Source organism: Scyliorhinus torazame, chromosome 1, assembly GCF_047496885.1.
Source record: "Scyliorhinus torazame isolate Kashiwa2021f chromosome 1, sScyTor2.1, whole genome shotgun sequence".
Lineage (NCBI taxonomy): Eukaryota > Metazoa > Chordata > Chondrichthyes > Carcharhiniformes > Scyliorhinidae > Scyliorhinus > Scyliorhinus torazame.
In genome coordinates, this window is record NC_092707.1 from 222664881 (window position 1) to 222681752 (window position 16872).

The following is a 16872-nucleotide window of genomic DNA, read 5'->3' on the forward strand; positions in this document are numbered from 1 at the left end:
AGACCCTCAAACTGTAGTGGTGATGTTGGGAATGGAATTAAACAGGAAATTAGGAGGGGGTCAGGGTTTGGGAAGACAAGCCATTTTCGGTGTTTTTCTGACTACATACAAATAGAATCAGGTGAGACAATGATGAAGAGGCATTAAAGAAGAATGACAGAGGATTGCAGGGAGGACAAGAAGAGATAGTACACCATGATCACATAAGATGTTGTTTGCAAAATTGACAAGAGTCCTTTTAGTACTTAAGCAGATGGAAACCTGATTGGAGGAGTCGGAGATAAGAGTTTCTGAAAAGATGGAGTGGATTTGGGAGGTTACAGCCTGTTCAAAGGCTTTGAAATAGGAGATTGAGGTGGGGTAGTTTGCAAGGTTTGTCTTTTGAGAAGAGGGGTGAATGAAAAAGGAGCGAGCGCCAGGGGAGAGAAACATCATTCAACTTTCATGACCATCAGATGTCCTCAAAAAGGACACTTTACAGCCAATGAAGTACTTTTAAAGCGTAGTCAGTATTGTAATGTAGGAAACAATTGTTGTAATGCAGGAAACACAGTAGCTAATTGTAATAATTACAAGCTAACCTGCTTTTCTGTAATATTGAGCAGGACATATTGGCCAGGACACAGGGATATCTCTCCTGCTCTTCTTCAAAATAGTATAATGGGAACTTTTAAAGATAACGCAGATGGATTTTGATTAATCATCTCATTCAAAACTCAGCGCAGAACTCCCAAGTACAGCACTTGAATCTCAGCCTAGATCAAGAGAGCAGGAGATGAGTCTCAATGACAAGATAAGCTAAACGCATTAATGACACGAGACAGGAGGAAAACTTGAGAAAGATTGGAATTTGCGGCTAAGGAAGGCAGATCATTAGAGGGGGTCCAACCCAATGGGCTGGGAAAGACAAAAGCACTGAGATAACTGAATGGTTGGTCTCAAGGTTAATGACAAACAAGTCCAACAGTTGCTGGCACTTATTGGAGGGTGAAGGAGGTAGGGGAGAAGGGTTTAAGAAAAGGATTTGCAGAACAGAAAGTAGCTAAGTTCAAAGAATGGAGTACAATTCAAGTTCCAGCCATTTGACAGGCCTGACAGGAGAACATTTGTTGTTAAGAATATTTCATAGTAAACTTATACTTAACACCTATTCAGTTGTATATAGTGTTGGAAGAAGCTTAGGACGAAACAAGGCCACTGAAAGCTATTGCCAAAAAAATGAGGAATTTGATAGGTTGGTTTGTTCTGTCATACTACCTTGTTTTTGGTTGGCAGCAGTAGCATTTTCCACTTGCCTGATAACAATCTTATAGTTGAGTTAGAACCCATAGAATCCCTACAGTGGAAAAGGATGCCATTTGGCCCATCGAGTCTGTACTACACTATGAAAGAGCATCCTACCTAGCCCCCCCCCCCCCCCCCCCCCCAATCCTTGTAACCCCACCTAACCTTTGGCACTAAGGGGCAACTTAGAACAGCCAATCTACCTAACCTGCACATCTTTGGACTGTGGGAGCACCTGGAGGAAACCCATGCAGATACGGGAAGAAAGTGCAAACTCCATACAGGCTGTCCCCATAAGACATAGGAGCAGAATTAAGCCACTTGGCCCAGAAGGCTGTGGAGGCCACATCACTGAGTGTCTTTATGACAGAGATACATAGATTATAGATTAATAAGGGGATCAGGGGTCATGGAGAGAAGGCAGGAGGATGGGGATGAGAAAAATATCAGCCATGATTGAATGGCGGAACAGACTCGATGGGCAAAGGCCAGCATTGAACCCGGGTCCCTGGAGCTGTGAGGCATCAGTATTACTAGTCACTGTGCCACCATTTAAAAAATAATAAATTTAGAGTACACAATTCTTTTTTTTCCAATTAAGAGGCAATTTAGCATGGCCAATTCACCCACCCTGCACATAGATTATCATAGAATTTACAGTGCAGAAGGAGGCCATTCGGCCCATCGAGTCTGCACCGGCTCTTGTAAAGAGCACCCTACCCAAGGTCAACACCTCCACCCTATCGCCATAACCCAGTAACCCCACCCAACACTAAGGGCAATTTTGGACACTAAGGGCAATTTATCATGGCCAATCCACCTAACCTGCACATCTTTGGACTGTGGGAGGAAACCGGAGCACCCGGAGGAAACCCACGCACACACGGGGAGGATGTGCAGACTCCGCACAGACAGTGACCCAAGCCGGAATCGAACCCGGGACCCTGGAGCTGTGAAGCAATTTATCCACAATGCTACCGTGCTGCCCACAATCTTTTGGATTGTGGGGGTGAGACCCACACGGACACGGGGAGAAATCCACACGGACACGGGGAGAAATCCACATGGACAGTGACCCGGGACCAGGATCGAACCTGGGTCCTCAGTGCTGTGAGGCAGCAGTGCTAATCACTGCCCCAGTGTGCCACTGTTAACAGTGGTTTCTTCAATTACATTTTATATGAGCTCTCAATATTTTACAAATTGATTGATAAGCGGTTTTGAAACTCATGAGCATAAAAACAGAAACCCACTTCTGCATCATTGCTGATTCTCATTATAAGCCTTTTTGGTCTGTAGGTCAGGTAATAAATTTCTGACTCCTAATTGTGCACATTTAACAAAAAAGAATAAACATTTATTACAGCATGTAACTTAGAATAAGTTGATCACTAAAATAACTTGTGCACCATGTTATAATTTGTCATAGAGTCATTCGACCTATAAAATCTATTTTGATTCTCTGTAGAGCAATTCAATCTAGTTTCACTCCTATGCTCTGTTCCCATTTACCCACACCTATATTTCCCTTAAGTGTCGATGCAATTTCCTTTTGAAATCATTGAGCGGCTTTCACTACTTGCATAGCTCCAGATCACTACCATTAAACAAGTTCTTTCTTACATCCCCCTACATACCTTGCCCATAACCGTGTATCGATGCCCCCTATTCCTTATATTAACAGCTAATGGGAACATCATTTTGTTTGTATCTTTTGACAATTAGCTTGTTAAGCCAATTGAATTGCTAAGGATGGGTAATGAGCATTGTATCAAGAGTATGAATAGAGACAGCTGCAACAGTTGGGTGTGGGGGACCATAAGGAAGTGGTAATGTCACTGAACTGTTTGAAGAGTAAACTTGCTGATAGTCAAAGCCAAGCTTCTGAATCATTCCTCCACCATATGCTATTAATGGAATTATCATAAACTGGTACACCGTCATCAAATCTTCCCCCAACCTCCTTTCCTCCAAAGAGAACAATTCAGGCTTTTCCAATCTAATCTTACCTAAAATCCTTCATCCCTGGAACCACACTGGTAAATCTCCTCTGTAGGAATCCCCATATCCTTCCTGTGGGAGTTGTGGTCTAACCACTGTTGTGTTATGTTACAAGCTGCTACTTGATGTAGGCTCTGCTGAATTATGCTCCAGACTCGGAGATAAGTTTAACGTATTTATTGAGCGGTTAACAATGCTCTTAAATGAGTTTGACACTCTGCTAATCTGCCTCTCTAGTAACTCAGTCTGTTCCGCTAACTATACATGCTTGCTCTTGACCACGTGCTAGGGTGTGATGTTGCTGTAATCAACCCTGTCCTACTCTCTAGGTCTCTGACGGTGGAAGAGGCAGAGCCTGTGTGCCTTGTCCTTTTTATATGGGTCGTGTAGTGCCCCCTTGTGGTAATACCACCTCTGAGTGTCCTGATTACCCATTGGTTGTGTCCTGTTCTAATGATCCATTGGTTGCGTGTCTGCATATCATGACATCTCTGGTGCTCCCTCTAGTGGTTACTTAGTTGTAGTGTATTTACATTAACCCTTTGTGTATGTATTCAAATTTTTACATATTTTCAACAAACCCCCTCCTTACAGAAAAAAGAAAAACAAAGAACACATAAATAAACATCTTACAACTACATCACAAATTCCCCCAATATACAAACCCCCCATTAAGCAATAATAAACACAGTAGAAAACACAAAGTACACCCCCCCATCCCCCCCGCCTCTGGGTTGCTGCTGCTGCTGCTGACCACCTCCTAACGCCTCACTAGAAAGTCTAGGAACGGTTGACACCGCCTGAAGAACCCTTGCACAGACCCTCTCAAGGCAAATTTTACCCTCTCCAATTTAATGAACCCTGCCATGTCGCTGATCCAGGCTTCCACGCTCCGGGGCCTCGCATCCTTCCACTGTAGCAGAATCCTCCGCTGGGCTACCAGGGACGCAAAGGCCAGAATACCGGCCTCTTTCACCTCCTGCACTCCCGGCTCATCCGATACCCCAAATAGTGCTAACCCCCAGCTCGGCTTAACCTGGGTGTTCACCACCTTAGACATCGTCCTCGCAATACCCCTCCAGAACCCATCCAGCGCCGGGCACTCCCAGAACATATGGGTATGATTTGTTGGGCTCCCCGAGCACCTCCCACACCTGTCTTTCACCCCAAAGAACCTGCTCAGCCTCGCCCCTGTAATATGCGCTCTGTGAAGAACCTTAAATTGCATCAGGCTGAGCCTGGCGCAAGAGGAGGAAGAATTAACCTACCCAGGGCGTCCGCCCACGTACTCTCGTCTATCTCCTCCCCAAGCTCCTCCTCCCATTTACCCTTTAGCTCCTCCACCGAGGTCTCCTCCTCCTCCTGCATCTCCTGGTAGATCGCCGAGACCCTGCCCTCTCCAACCCACCCCCCCCCAAGAGCACCCTATCCTGGATCCTGAGTGCTGGAAGCAGGGGGAACTCCCTCACCTGCCGTCTTACATACGCCCTTACCTGCATGTACCTGAAGGCATTTCCGGGGGGAAGCCCGAATTTTTCCTCCAGTGCCCCAAGGATCGCAAACGTCCCATCTAAAAACAGGTCCCCCATCCTTCTAATTCCTGCCCTGTGCCAGCTCAGGAACCCTCCATCCATTCTCCTCGGGACGAACTGCTGGTTCTCCCGGATTGGGGACCAAACCGAAGCCTCTACCTCACCCCTATGGCGCATCCACTACCCCCAAATTTTCAAAGTCGTCGCCACCACTGGACTCGTGGTGTACCTAGTCGGCGGGAGCGGCAGCAGTGCTGTCACCAGTGCTCCCAGACTCGTGCCCACACAGGACGCCATCACCAGCCTCTTCCACACCGCCCCCTCCCCCTCCATACCCACTTGCGTATCATCGCCACATTGGCAGCCCAGTAATACCCACACAGATTAGGTAACGCTAATCCTCCTCTGTCCCTACTCCGTTCCAGAAACACCCTTCTCACCCTTTTTCGCACACACGAATCCCATCATGCTCCCACTGACCCGCTTATAAAAGGCCTTAGGAATCAGGATGGGGAGGCACTGGAATATAAAAAGGAACCTCGGGAGCACTGTCATCTTCACCGACTGTACCCTACCCGCCAAGGACAGTGGCAGCATATCCCACCTTTTAAACTCCTCCTCCATCTGCTCCACCAGCCTCGTCAAGTTGAGCTTGTGTAAGGCCCCCCAGCTCCTGGCCACCTGGATCCCCAGATACCGAAAACTCCTTTCCGTCCTCTTCAGTGGAAGCTCGTCTATTCCCCCTTCCCTGGTCCCCTGGGTGTACCATGAAGAGCTCACTCTTCCCCACGTTGAGCTTATACCTGGAAAAGTCCCCAAACTCCCTGAGGATACGCATCACCTCTGGCATCCCCCTCACTGGGTCCGCCACATCCAGTAACAGGTCATCGGCATACAACGAAACCCGGTGTGTCCCGTCCCCCACCCCCCGGACCAGCCCCCTCCAGTTCCAGAGCGAAAGGCTCAATTGCCAATGCAAATAGCAAGGGGGATAGGGGGCACCCCTGCCTCGTCCCCGGTACAGCCAAAAGTATTCCGACCTCCTCCGATTCGTGGCCACACTCGCCACCGGGGCTTCGTAAAGTAGCCTAACCCAACTAATGAACCCCTCCCTGAACCCAAACCTCCTCAACACTTCCCAGAGGTACCCCCACTCCACCCTATCGAAGGCCTTCTCCGCGTCCATCGCCACCACTATCTCCGCCTCCCTCTCCTCTGTAGGCATCATGATTACCTTAAGGAGTCTCCGCACATTGGTATTCAGCTGCCTTCCCTGAACAAAACCCGTCTGGTCCTCGTGAATCACCCCGGGGACACAGTCCTCAATTCTGGTAGCCAACACCTTCGCTAACAGCTTCACGTCCACGTTGAGGAGAGAGATTGGCCTATACGACCCACACTGTAATGGGTCCTTGTCCTGCTTCAAGATCAGCGAGATCAGCCCCCTGGACATCGTCGGGGGTAGGGCCCCCCCTCATCGGGGGTAGGGCCCCCCCCTCCCTCGCCTCATTGAAAGTCCTCACTAATAGAGGGCCCAGCAGGTCCATGTACTTCCGGTAAAATTCCACCGGGAACCCATCTGGCCCCGGTGCCTTCCCCGCCTGCATACTCCCCAGCCCCTTAGTCAGCTCCTCCAGCCCTTTACACAAGCCCAGCCACCTGCTCCTCCTCCACCCTCGGGAACCTCAGTCGATCCAAAAATCGTCGGGGGCTCAGACCTATACAGCCCCTCATAAAAGTCTCTAAATACCCCATTTATTCCCACCGCACCGTGTTCCCCCCTTTATCCCTAACCCCCAATCTCCCGCGCTGCCTCCCGCTTCCGAACCTGGTGTGCCAACTTCCGGCTAGCCTTCTCCCCGTACTCATACACCGCTCCTTGCGCTTTCCTCCACTGCATCTCTGCCTTCTTGGTGGTCAACAGGTCGAACTCGGCCTGGAGGCTTCGTCGCTCCTTGAGTAGTCCCTCCTCGGGGACCTCTGCATACCTCCTATCCACCCTTAAAATTCCCCCACCAATCTCTCCCTCTCTCTCCTCTCCTTCTTCTCCTTGTGGGCCCTAGTGGAGATTAGCTCTCCCCTAATCACCGCCTTCGGCACCTCCCAAACCACCCCCACCTGCACCTCCCCATTATCGTTAGCCTCTAGATAGCTTTCAATACACCCCCGGATCCGTCCGCTCACCTCCTCATCCGCCAGCAAGCCCACATCCAGGCGCCACAGCGGGCGCTGGTCCCTCTCCTCACCTAGCTCCAGCTCCACCCAATGCAGGGCATGGTCTGAGATGGCTATGGCCGAATACTCCGTGCCCTCCACCCTAGGAATTAGTGCCCTGCTCATAACAAAGAAGTCTATCCGGGAGTAGGCTTTATGGACGTGGGAAAAAAAAGAAAATTCCCTGGCCTGACAAACCTCCATGGGTCCACTCCTCCCATCTGGTCCATAAACCCCCTCAGCACCTTGGCCGCCGCCGGCCTCTTACCCGTCCTGGACCTGGAGCAGTCCAATGCTGGATCCAGTACCGTGTTGAAGTCCCCCCCCCCCCCACCATTATCAAGCTCCCTGCCTCCAGGTCCGGAATCCGGCCCAACATGCGTTGCATAAATCCGGCATCGTCCCAATTCGGGGCATATACATTCACTAATACCACCCGCACCCCCTGCAGCTTACCGCTCACCATCACATACCTACCTCCATTGTCTGCCACGATGTTCAGCGCCTCAAACGACACCAGCTTCCCCACCAAAATCGCCACCCCTCGATTCTTTGCGTCCAACCCCGAGTGGAAAACCTGCCCTACCCACCCCTTTCTCAGCCTAACCTGATCTGCCACCCTCAAATGCGTCTCCTGGAGCATAACCACATCTGCCTTCAGTCCCTTTAGGTGCGCGAACACACGGGCCCTCTCGACCGGCCCGTTCAGGCCTCTCACATTCCAAGTTATCGGCCGGATCAGGGGGCTTCCCGTCTCCCACCCCAGCCGAATAGCCATCCCCTTTTCTAGGCCAGCCACGTGCCAGCGCCTCCCGCACTCTCCATTCCCCCCAGCGGCAGACCCCCGCCCCGACTCTCTCTCCGAGCTCCAGCTCACCTTTGGCCAATGCAGCAGCAACCCAGTTCCCCTCTCCCTCCCTCCCCCGCCCCCAGCTAGGTCCCCCCCTAGCTGCATTGCTCCCCCCATAGCACTCCCGTAAGTCAGCTGACTCCTGCTGACCCCGGCCACTCCCGTCACTCCATCGACCCCCCAGTGTGGTAGTCTCCCCCCGCCCCCTCATGTCCATCAGCGGGCGCTCCTCTCCAACACCGCCCTCCCACCCCGGCCCTGCCCCCTTCCTTCCCTAGAGCGGGATAAAGCCCGCACTTTCCATCAGACCGGCCCCGCCCTCTCTGGCGCATCTCCCTTTTGTGGCCTAATCCCAGCTCCCCCACCTCGGGCCTCCCATCTCCCCTCCACCCAACGGGGCCCCGTCCTTCCAACCACCGACGCCCACACTCTCACAATCCCCCCCTTCGAACCAATTCACCCTACCCCATACAGCACCCAAGGAAACAATACAGAACAGAACTGAACATCCCCCAAAGCACAGTAACCACAGTAGCCCCCCCCACGACATCCCCTCACAACCGACCCTCAGTCGGTGTCCAACTTTTCGGCCTGAATAAAGGTCCACGCCTCCTCCGGCGTCTCAAAGTAATGGTGCCGGTCCTTAAAAGTGACCCACATTCGCGCCGGCTGCAGCATCCTGAATTTCACCCCCTTCCGATGCAGAACCGCCTTAGCCCGATTGTACCCGGCCCTTTTCTTGGCCACCTCCGCGCTCCAGTCCTGGTATATACGGACCTCTGCATTCTCTCACCTGCTGCTCCGCTCCTTTTTTGCCCATCTTAGGACACACTCCCTATCCACCAAGCGGTGGAACCGCACCAATACCGCCCGCAGCGGCTCGTTAGACTTGGGCCTCCTCGCCAGGACTCGGTGGGCCCCATCCAGCTCCAGGGGCCTCGGGAAGGCACCCACGCCCATCAACGTGTTCAGCATCGTGACCACATATGCTCCAGCATCCGACAGCTCCACTCTCTCCGGGAGACCCAGAATCCGCAGATTCTTCCTCCTCAACCGATTCTCCATGTCCTCGAACGTCTCCTGCCATTTCTTATGCAGCGCCTCGTGCGCCTCCACCTTCAACGCCAGGCCCAATATCTCGTCCTCATTCTCCGAAGCCTTCTGCCGCACCTCCCGGATCGCCGCCCCTTGGGCCTTCTGGGTCTCGACCAGCTTGTCGATCGAAGCCTTCATCAGCTCGGCTTTCAATTCCGTGAAGCAGCGCTTGAGAAACTCCTGCTGCTCTTGCGCCCACTGCACCCACGCTGCCTGGTCTCCACCGACCGCCATCTTGGCTTTCCTCCCTCACACTTTTCGCTGCACCAGAATTACTTTTTTCACCGCTTCACTCCTGGTCCAATCCATACAGTGTCAGGGAAATCGTACTGTCACATTCCCACACTGGGAATCGTCGAGAAAATGCCGCTGGGGCCCCTCAAAAGAGCCCAAAAGTCCGTTTCTGGCAGGAGCTGCCGAACGTGCGACTTTTTTTTTTTTTTTTTTTTAACAATACAGCGCAGTACAGGCCCTTCGGCCCACGATGTTGCACCGAAACAAAAGCCATCTAACCTACACTATGCCATTATCATCCATATGTTTATCCAATAAACTTTTAAATGCCCTCAATGTTGGCGAGTTCACTACTGTAGCAGGTAGGGCATTCCACGGCCTCACTACTCTTTGCGTAAAGAACCTACCTCTGACCTCTGTCCTATATCTATTACCCCTCAGTTTAAAGTTATGTCCCCTCGTGCCAGCCATATCCATCCGCGGGAGAAGGCTCTCACTGTCCACCCTATCCAACCCCCTGATCATTTTGTATGCCTCTATTAAGTCTCCTCTTAACCTTCTTCTCTCCAACGAAAACAACCTCAAGTCCGTCAGCCTTTCCTCATAAGATTTTCCCTCCATACCAGGCAACATCCTGGTAAATCTCCTCTGCACCCGCTCCAAAGCCTCCACGTCCTTCCTATAATGCGGTGACCAGAACTGTACGCAATACTCCAAATGCGGCCGGACCAGAGTTCTGTACAGCTGCAACATGACCTCCCGACTCCGGAACTCAATCCCTCTACCAATAAAGGCCAACACTCCATAGGCCTTCTTCACAACCCTATCAACCTGGGTGGCAACTTTCAGGGATCTATGTACATGGACACCTAGATCCCTCTGCTCAGCCACACTTTCAAGAACTTTACCATTAGCCAAATATTCCGCATTCCTGTTATTCCTTCCAAAGTGAATCACCTCACACTTCTCTACATTAAACTCCATTTGCCACCTCTCAGCCCAGCTCTGCAGCTTATCTATATCCCTCTGTAACCTGCTACATCCTTCCACACTATCGACAACACCACCGACTTTAGTATCGTCTGCAAATTTACTCACCCACCCTTCTGCGCCTTCCTCTAGGTCATTGATAAAAATGACAAACAGCAACGGCCCCAGAACAGATCCTTGTGGTACTCCACTTGTGACTGTACTCCATTCTGAACATTTCCCATCAACCACCACCCTCTGTCTTCTTTCAGCTAGCCAATTTCTGATCCACATCTCTAAATCACCCTCAATCCCCAGCCTCCGTATTTTTTGCAATAGCCTACCGTGGGGAACCTTATCAAACGCTTTGCTGAAATCCATATACACCACATCAACTGCTCTACCCTCGTCTACCTGTTCAGTCACCTTCTCAAAGAACTCAATAAGGTTTGTGAGGCATGACCTACCCTTCACAAAGCCATGCTGACTATCCCTGATCATATTATTCCTATCTAGATGATTATAAATCTTGTCCCTTATAATCCCCTCCAAGACTTTACCCACTACAGACGTGAGGCTCACCGGTCTATAGTTGCCGGGGTTGTCTCTGCTCCCCTTTTTGAACAAAGGGACCACATTTGCTGTCCTCCAGTCCTCTGGCACTATTCCTGTAGCCAATGATGACATAAAAATCAAAGCCAAAGGTCCAGCAATCTCTTCCCTGGCCTCCCATAGAATCCTAGGATAAATCCCATCAGGTCCCGGGGACTTATCTATTTTCAGCCTGTCCAGAATTGCCAACACCTCTTCCCTACGTACCTCAATGCCATCTATTCTATTAGCCTGGGGCTCAGCATTCTCCTCCACAACATTATCTTTTTCCTGAGTGAATACTGACGAAAAATATTCATTTAGTATCTCGCCTATCTCTTCAGACTCCACACACAATTTCCCATCCCTGCCCTTGACTGGTCCTACTCTTTCCCTAGTCATTCGCTTATTCCTGACATACCTATAGAAAGCTTTTGGGTTTTCCTTGATCCTTCCTGCCAAATATTCTCATGTCCCCTCCTTGCTCGTCTTAGCTCTCTCTTTAGATCCTTCCTCGCTACCTTGTAACTATCCATCGCCCCAACCGAAACTTCACACTTCATCTTCACATAGGCCTTCTTCTTCCTCTTAACAAGAGATTCCACTTCCCTGGTAAACCACGGTTCCCTCGCTCGACGCCTTCCTCCCTGTCTGACCGGTACATACTTTTCAAGAACACGCAGTAGCTGATCCTTGAACAAGCCCCACTTATCCAGTGTGCCCAACACTTGCAGCCTACTTCTCCACCTTATCCCCCCCAAGTCACGTCTAATGGCATCATAATTGCCCTTCCCCCAGCTATAACTCTTGCCCTGCGGTGTATACTTATCCCTTTCCATCATTAACGTAAACGTCACCGAATTGTGGTCACTGTCCCCAAAGTGCTCTCCTACCTCCAAATCCAACACCTGGCCTGGTTCATTACCCAAAACCAAATCCAACGTGGCCTCGTCTCTTGTTGGCCTGTCAACATATTGTTTCAGGAAACCCTCCTGCACACACTGTACAAAAAACGACCCATCTATTGTACTCGAACTATATCTTTTCCAGTCAATATTTGGAAAGTTAAAGTCTCCCATAATAACTACCCTGTTACTTTCGCTCATATCCAGAATCATCTTCGCCATCCTTTCCTCTACATCCCTAGAACTATTAGGAGGCCTATAAAAAACTCCCAACAGGGTGACCTCTCCTTTCCTGTTTCTAACTTCAGCCAATACTACCTCGGCAGAAGAGTCCCCATCTAGCATCCTCTCCGCCACCGTAATACTGCTCTTGACTAGCAGCGCCACACCTCCCCCTCTTTTGCCTCCTTCTCTGAGCTTACTAAAACACCTAAACCCCGGAACCTGCAACATCCATTCCTGTCCCTGCTCTATCCATGTCTCCGAAATGGCCACAACATCGAAGTCCCAGGTACCAACCCACGCTGCCAGTTCCCCTACCTTGTTTCGTATACTCCTGGCATTGAAGTAGACACACTTCAAACCACCTACCTGAACGCTGGCCCCCTCCTGCGACGTCAAATCTGTGCTCCTGACCTCTATACTCTCATTCTCCCTTACCCTAAAACTACAATCCAGGTTCCCATGCCCCTGCTGCATTAGTTTAAACCCCCCCAAAGAGCACTAACAAATCTCCCCCCCAGGATATTTGTGCCCCTCAGGTTCAGATGTAGACCATCCTGTCTGTAGAGGTCCCACCTTCCCCAGAAAGAGCCCCAGTTATCCAAAAATCTGAAACCCTCCCGCCTGCACCATCCCTGTAGCCACGTGTTTAAATGCTCTCTCTCCCTATTCCTCATCTCACTATCACGTGGCACGGGCAACAACCCAGAGATAACAACTCTGTTTGTTCTAGTTCTGAGCTTCCATCCTAGCTCCCTGAAAGCCTGCCTGACATCCTTGTCCCCTTTCCTACCTATGTCGTTGGTGCCAATGTGGACCACGACTTGGGGCTGCTCCCCCTCCCCCCTAAGGACCCGGAAAACACGATCCGAGACATCACGTACCCTTGCACCTGGGAGGCAACATACCAAACGTGAGTCTCTCACGCTCCCACAAAATCTCCTATCTGTGCCCCTGACTATAGAGTCCCCAATTACTAATGCTCTGCTCCTCTCCCCCCTTCCCTTCTGAGCAACAGGGACAGACTCCGTGCCAGAGGCCCGTACCCCATGGCTTACCCCTGGTAAGTCGTCCCCCCCACAAGTATCCAAAGCAGTATACTTGTTTCTCAGGGGAACGACCGCAGGGGATCCCTGCACTGACTGTTTTTTCCCAGTCCCTCTTACAGTTACCCACCTATCTCCAATCTTTGGTGTAACTAATTCCCTGAAGCTGCTATCTATGACCCCTTCTGCCTCCCGAATGATCCGAAGTTCTTCCAACTCCAGCTCCAGTTCCCTAACTCGGTCTTGGAGGAGCTGGAGATGGCAGCACTTCCTGCAGGTAAAATCAGCAGGGACACTAACTGCATCCCTCACCTCAAACATCCTGCAGGAGGAACATTGCACTCCCTTCCCTGCCATTCCTCTAACTTTCTACCAAGATCTGGCTAACAACTAAATTAAATTTTTATAAAAAATAATAATAATATAATAAAATAAAAGCTCAGCATAGCCGGAACCGGAAGTCCCACCCCTTGTGTATGTACAGTGATGCATATCACCACATCCCCCTTTTTTCTTGTTACATATTTTCTGTACTTTGTACAAAACAGGTAGATAATTGATGACATGTACAAGTTGTGATGATATTGATGATTATACAATACCAATTAATATTTATGAGTCCAAACTTTTATGAATTTGTACGGTCGAGTGGCTTTCTTCTTTTGTTGTTGAAGTGGTGATGTTGATGTTGGCATTTCTTTGTGAACGTCGTCAGTGTTCTTGTGTTTAAGTAACCAAGAAGTCATCATGAGGTATTCGAATGGTCGAATCACTTTGTTGTCTGATTGAGACTTTTTTTTCTATGCTTGTGGTAGCGATTTTGTATGTCATCTTTGTTGTCTTTGTTATTGTACTTGTTGCTGTTTTTGTCGTGCTTGTTGTTTTTGCCGCGCTCAATGACTGTTCCGTGTGGATAATTCGAGTCATTCTCAAAGTTATTTGTGTCAGTGTCCTTTGTGGTATCTGATGTTTCATTGAGCGTTTCTTCTTGAGGATTGTGTGAATGATCTGATGTTGCATTGATCTTTGTGACATCACTCCTTTGTGGTTGATGTGATTCCTCCTTGATTCCTTGGTGCTCCTCTTCTGAAGTCATTTCTGGTTCACTTGAATCATCATTGATTTCTTGGTGCTCCTCTTCTGGAGTCAAAATCTTCAAGGTTTCACTTTGATTGTTGAGTGCTTCTGTACATACGAGCTGAGATCTGTCAGTCTCGCTGTGATCTTGCACATATTGGGCGTCATTCTCCGACCCCCCCAGCGGGTCGGAGAATGGCCGTTGGCCGCCGTGAATCCCGCCCCCGCCGGTTGCCGAAGTCTCCTGTACCGGAGATTGGGCGGGGGCGGGAATCAGGCCGCGCCAGTTGGCGGGCCCCCCCGCTCAATTCTCCGGCCCAGGTGGGCCGAAGTCCCGCCGAGAAATTGCCTGTCCCGCCGGCGTAAATTAAAGTAGGTATTTACCGGCGGGACAAGGCGGCGCGGGCGGGCTCCGGGGTCCTGGGGGGGGCGCAGGGCGATCTGGCCCTGGGGGGTGCCCCCTCGGTGGCCTGGCCCGCGATCGGGGCCCACCGATCCGCGGGCGGGCCTGTGCCGTGGGGGCACTCTTTCCCTTCCGCCTCCGCAACGGACTCCACCATGGCGGAGGCGGAAGAGACTCTCCCCACTGCGCATGTGCGGGAAACTGTCAGCGGACGCTGACACTCCCGCGCATGCGCCGCCCGGGGATGTCATTTCCGCGCCAGCTGGCGGGGCAACAAAGGCCGTTTCCGCCAGCTGACGGGGCGGAAATCCCTCCGGCGCCGGCCTAGCCCCTCAATGTCGGGGCTCGGCCCCCAAAGATGCGGAGCATTCCGCACCTTTGGGGCGGCGCGATGCCCATCTGATTGGCGCCGTTTTGGGCGCCAGTCGGCGGACATCGCGCCGTTGGGGGAGAATTTTGCCCCTTGTGTGGGAATTGTGATTTCCTCATCACTTGTCTCACATACAGTGGGTAGACAATCAGTGTCTTCTTGTTGGTTAAATGAGCTGGGTAGATTTTCAGTCTTTTTCTGGTGCCTCAAATAAGCTGGGTAGGCTGTCATAGTCTTTTTCTGGTGCCTCAAATAAGCTGGGTAGACTGTCATAGTCTTTTTCTGGTGCCTCAAATAAGCTGGGTAGACTGTCATAGTCTTTTTGTTGTTCATGTGAGCGTGGTAGACTTTCATAGTCTGCTGCTGGTAGCTCAGATAAGGTTGATAGACCTTCATGGTCTTGTTCATGCATGGACTTCGCTATGGAGTCTGGAGTTGCTCTCTGTGTGGAGTCGTGCAGTGGTCTTGTTGTGGAGTCTTTCATCGCTCTCTGTGTGGAGCCAGGGCTTCTTCGTGGTGCGTGGACCACTGGTTTGGCGTCAGGCCGCCGTAGAATCCTGTACTCGTACGGAAGTGTGCCCATCCCACTGAAGACATTTGGGTACTGGGTCAGGATGTCGTCGATGCTGGGCTGAGGATCCGAATGAGACGGCGTTGTGGTGTAGACCCATCGTATGAGGTTCAGTTGATTGCAGGCATGCGCACCTAGCAGGGACGTCCTATCTGGTTTAACAATCTCGAAGCATAGGCTTGTCTGTATGTGTCGGTTGGACACTGTCAGGTGGCAGGACCCCAGTGCCTTAATTGCATAGCCAGTGTAGTCCTGGAGTTTGCAGGCAGCTGGAAGGAGCTAGGGAGCCTTCTTGATTCTCGTGAAGTCCGACTGCGAGATCAGCTTGGCGGAGGCATCTGTGTGCAGTTTGAACTGGATGGGGCATTGGTTGACATTCATCACTGCATTCCATTCGTCCTCGAAATCCACGGCAAGGATTGACAGGACTTGCGATGTGCCCGGTGTGGCGTATTCGCACTTCGTGATGATGCCTACTCGGTATGCGTTATCCAGATAGTCATCATCTGGATCTGTAGCACTACCTTGTTCCAGGGTACTGCAGAGGTTATTTTCAACTGCTGGTAGAAGTTCAGGCATTGATGTCGTCACCACTGTCTTTTGAGGTGAACGAATTGTGTTTTGTGGCTTTAAAACTCTTCTTTTTGATTTTCGGACATTTCCCCTTTAAGTGGGCGTGGTCCGGGGCCTCTGACGTCATGACGTCATGCGTAGGACTCAATTGCGCATGCCGAGATTCCTTTACTGTGTGCTCTTTTCGCACCGTTTTGCCGGTTTGCGTCTTTTAGGGAAGTGCGCATGTGCGGACTGGTCAGACTGCGCAAGGTGGCTGCCATTCAAAACTGCCATCTTCTTCTTCTTCAACCCAGCCTCTGCCTCGTGGTGCGTATTCGCGCCATTCTTACCTATTTCATTCGTGTCCACCTCGCAGTGGCTGTCGAATTTGTCCAGGATGGTCTGGTATTTCATTTTGTCATGCCCTTCTTAGTATTGAAACGAGTTGAAGATCTCTATCGCATGTGGGTAGAAGAGCTTTCTTCCGAGAATAGGCCGTACCATTTAGGTCGGATGCTTCCATGTATTGTTTGAACAAACGCCAGCTAGCACTAAGATTGCCGGTGGTCCTGAGTTGATGAGGAGTCTGAATCTTGTTCATCATGCCTGCATTCGGTTGCTGGTTGTCTCTAACCTTGCTGAGTTGAACTAGGGAGATTGAGCAGTCACTCCTGTACCATGTTGTGTTATGTTATTGCTAGTAACATAAGCTGCTACTTGATGTAGGCTCTGCTGAATTATGCTCCAGACTCAGAGATAGGTTTAATGTATTTATTGAGCTATTAACAATGCTCCGTAAATGTGTTCGACACTCTGCTAATCTGCCTCTCTAGTAACTCAGTCTGTTCCGTTAACTATACATGCTTGCTCTTGACCACGTGCTCGGGTGTGATGTTGCTGTAATCAACCCTGTCCTACTCTCTAGGTCTCTGACGGTAGAAGACTGTGTGCCT

At 50.6% G+C, this 16872-nt stretch overlaps 1 protein-coding gene across 2 annotated transcripts in view; it reads right to left on the reverse strand.

Annotated features, from left to right (window-relative positions):
* tulp4a (TUB like protein 4a) overlaps nucleotides 1-16872 on the reverse strand; it is a 691812-nt gene that overhangs the window by 276386 nt on the left and 398554 nt on the right. The gene's annotated exons all lie outside the window — the stretch shown is intronic.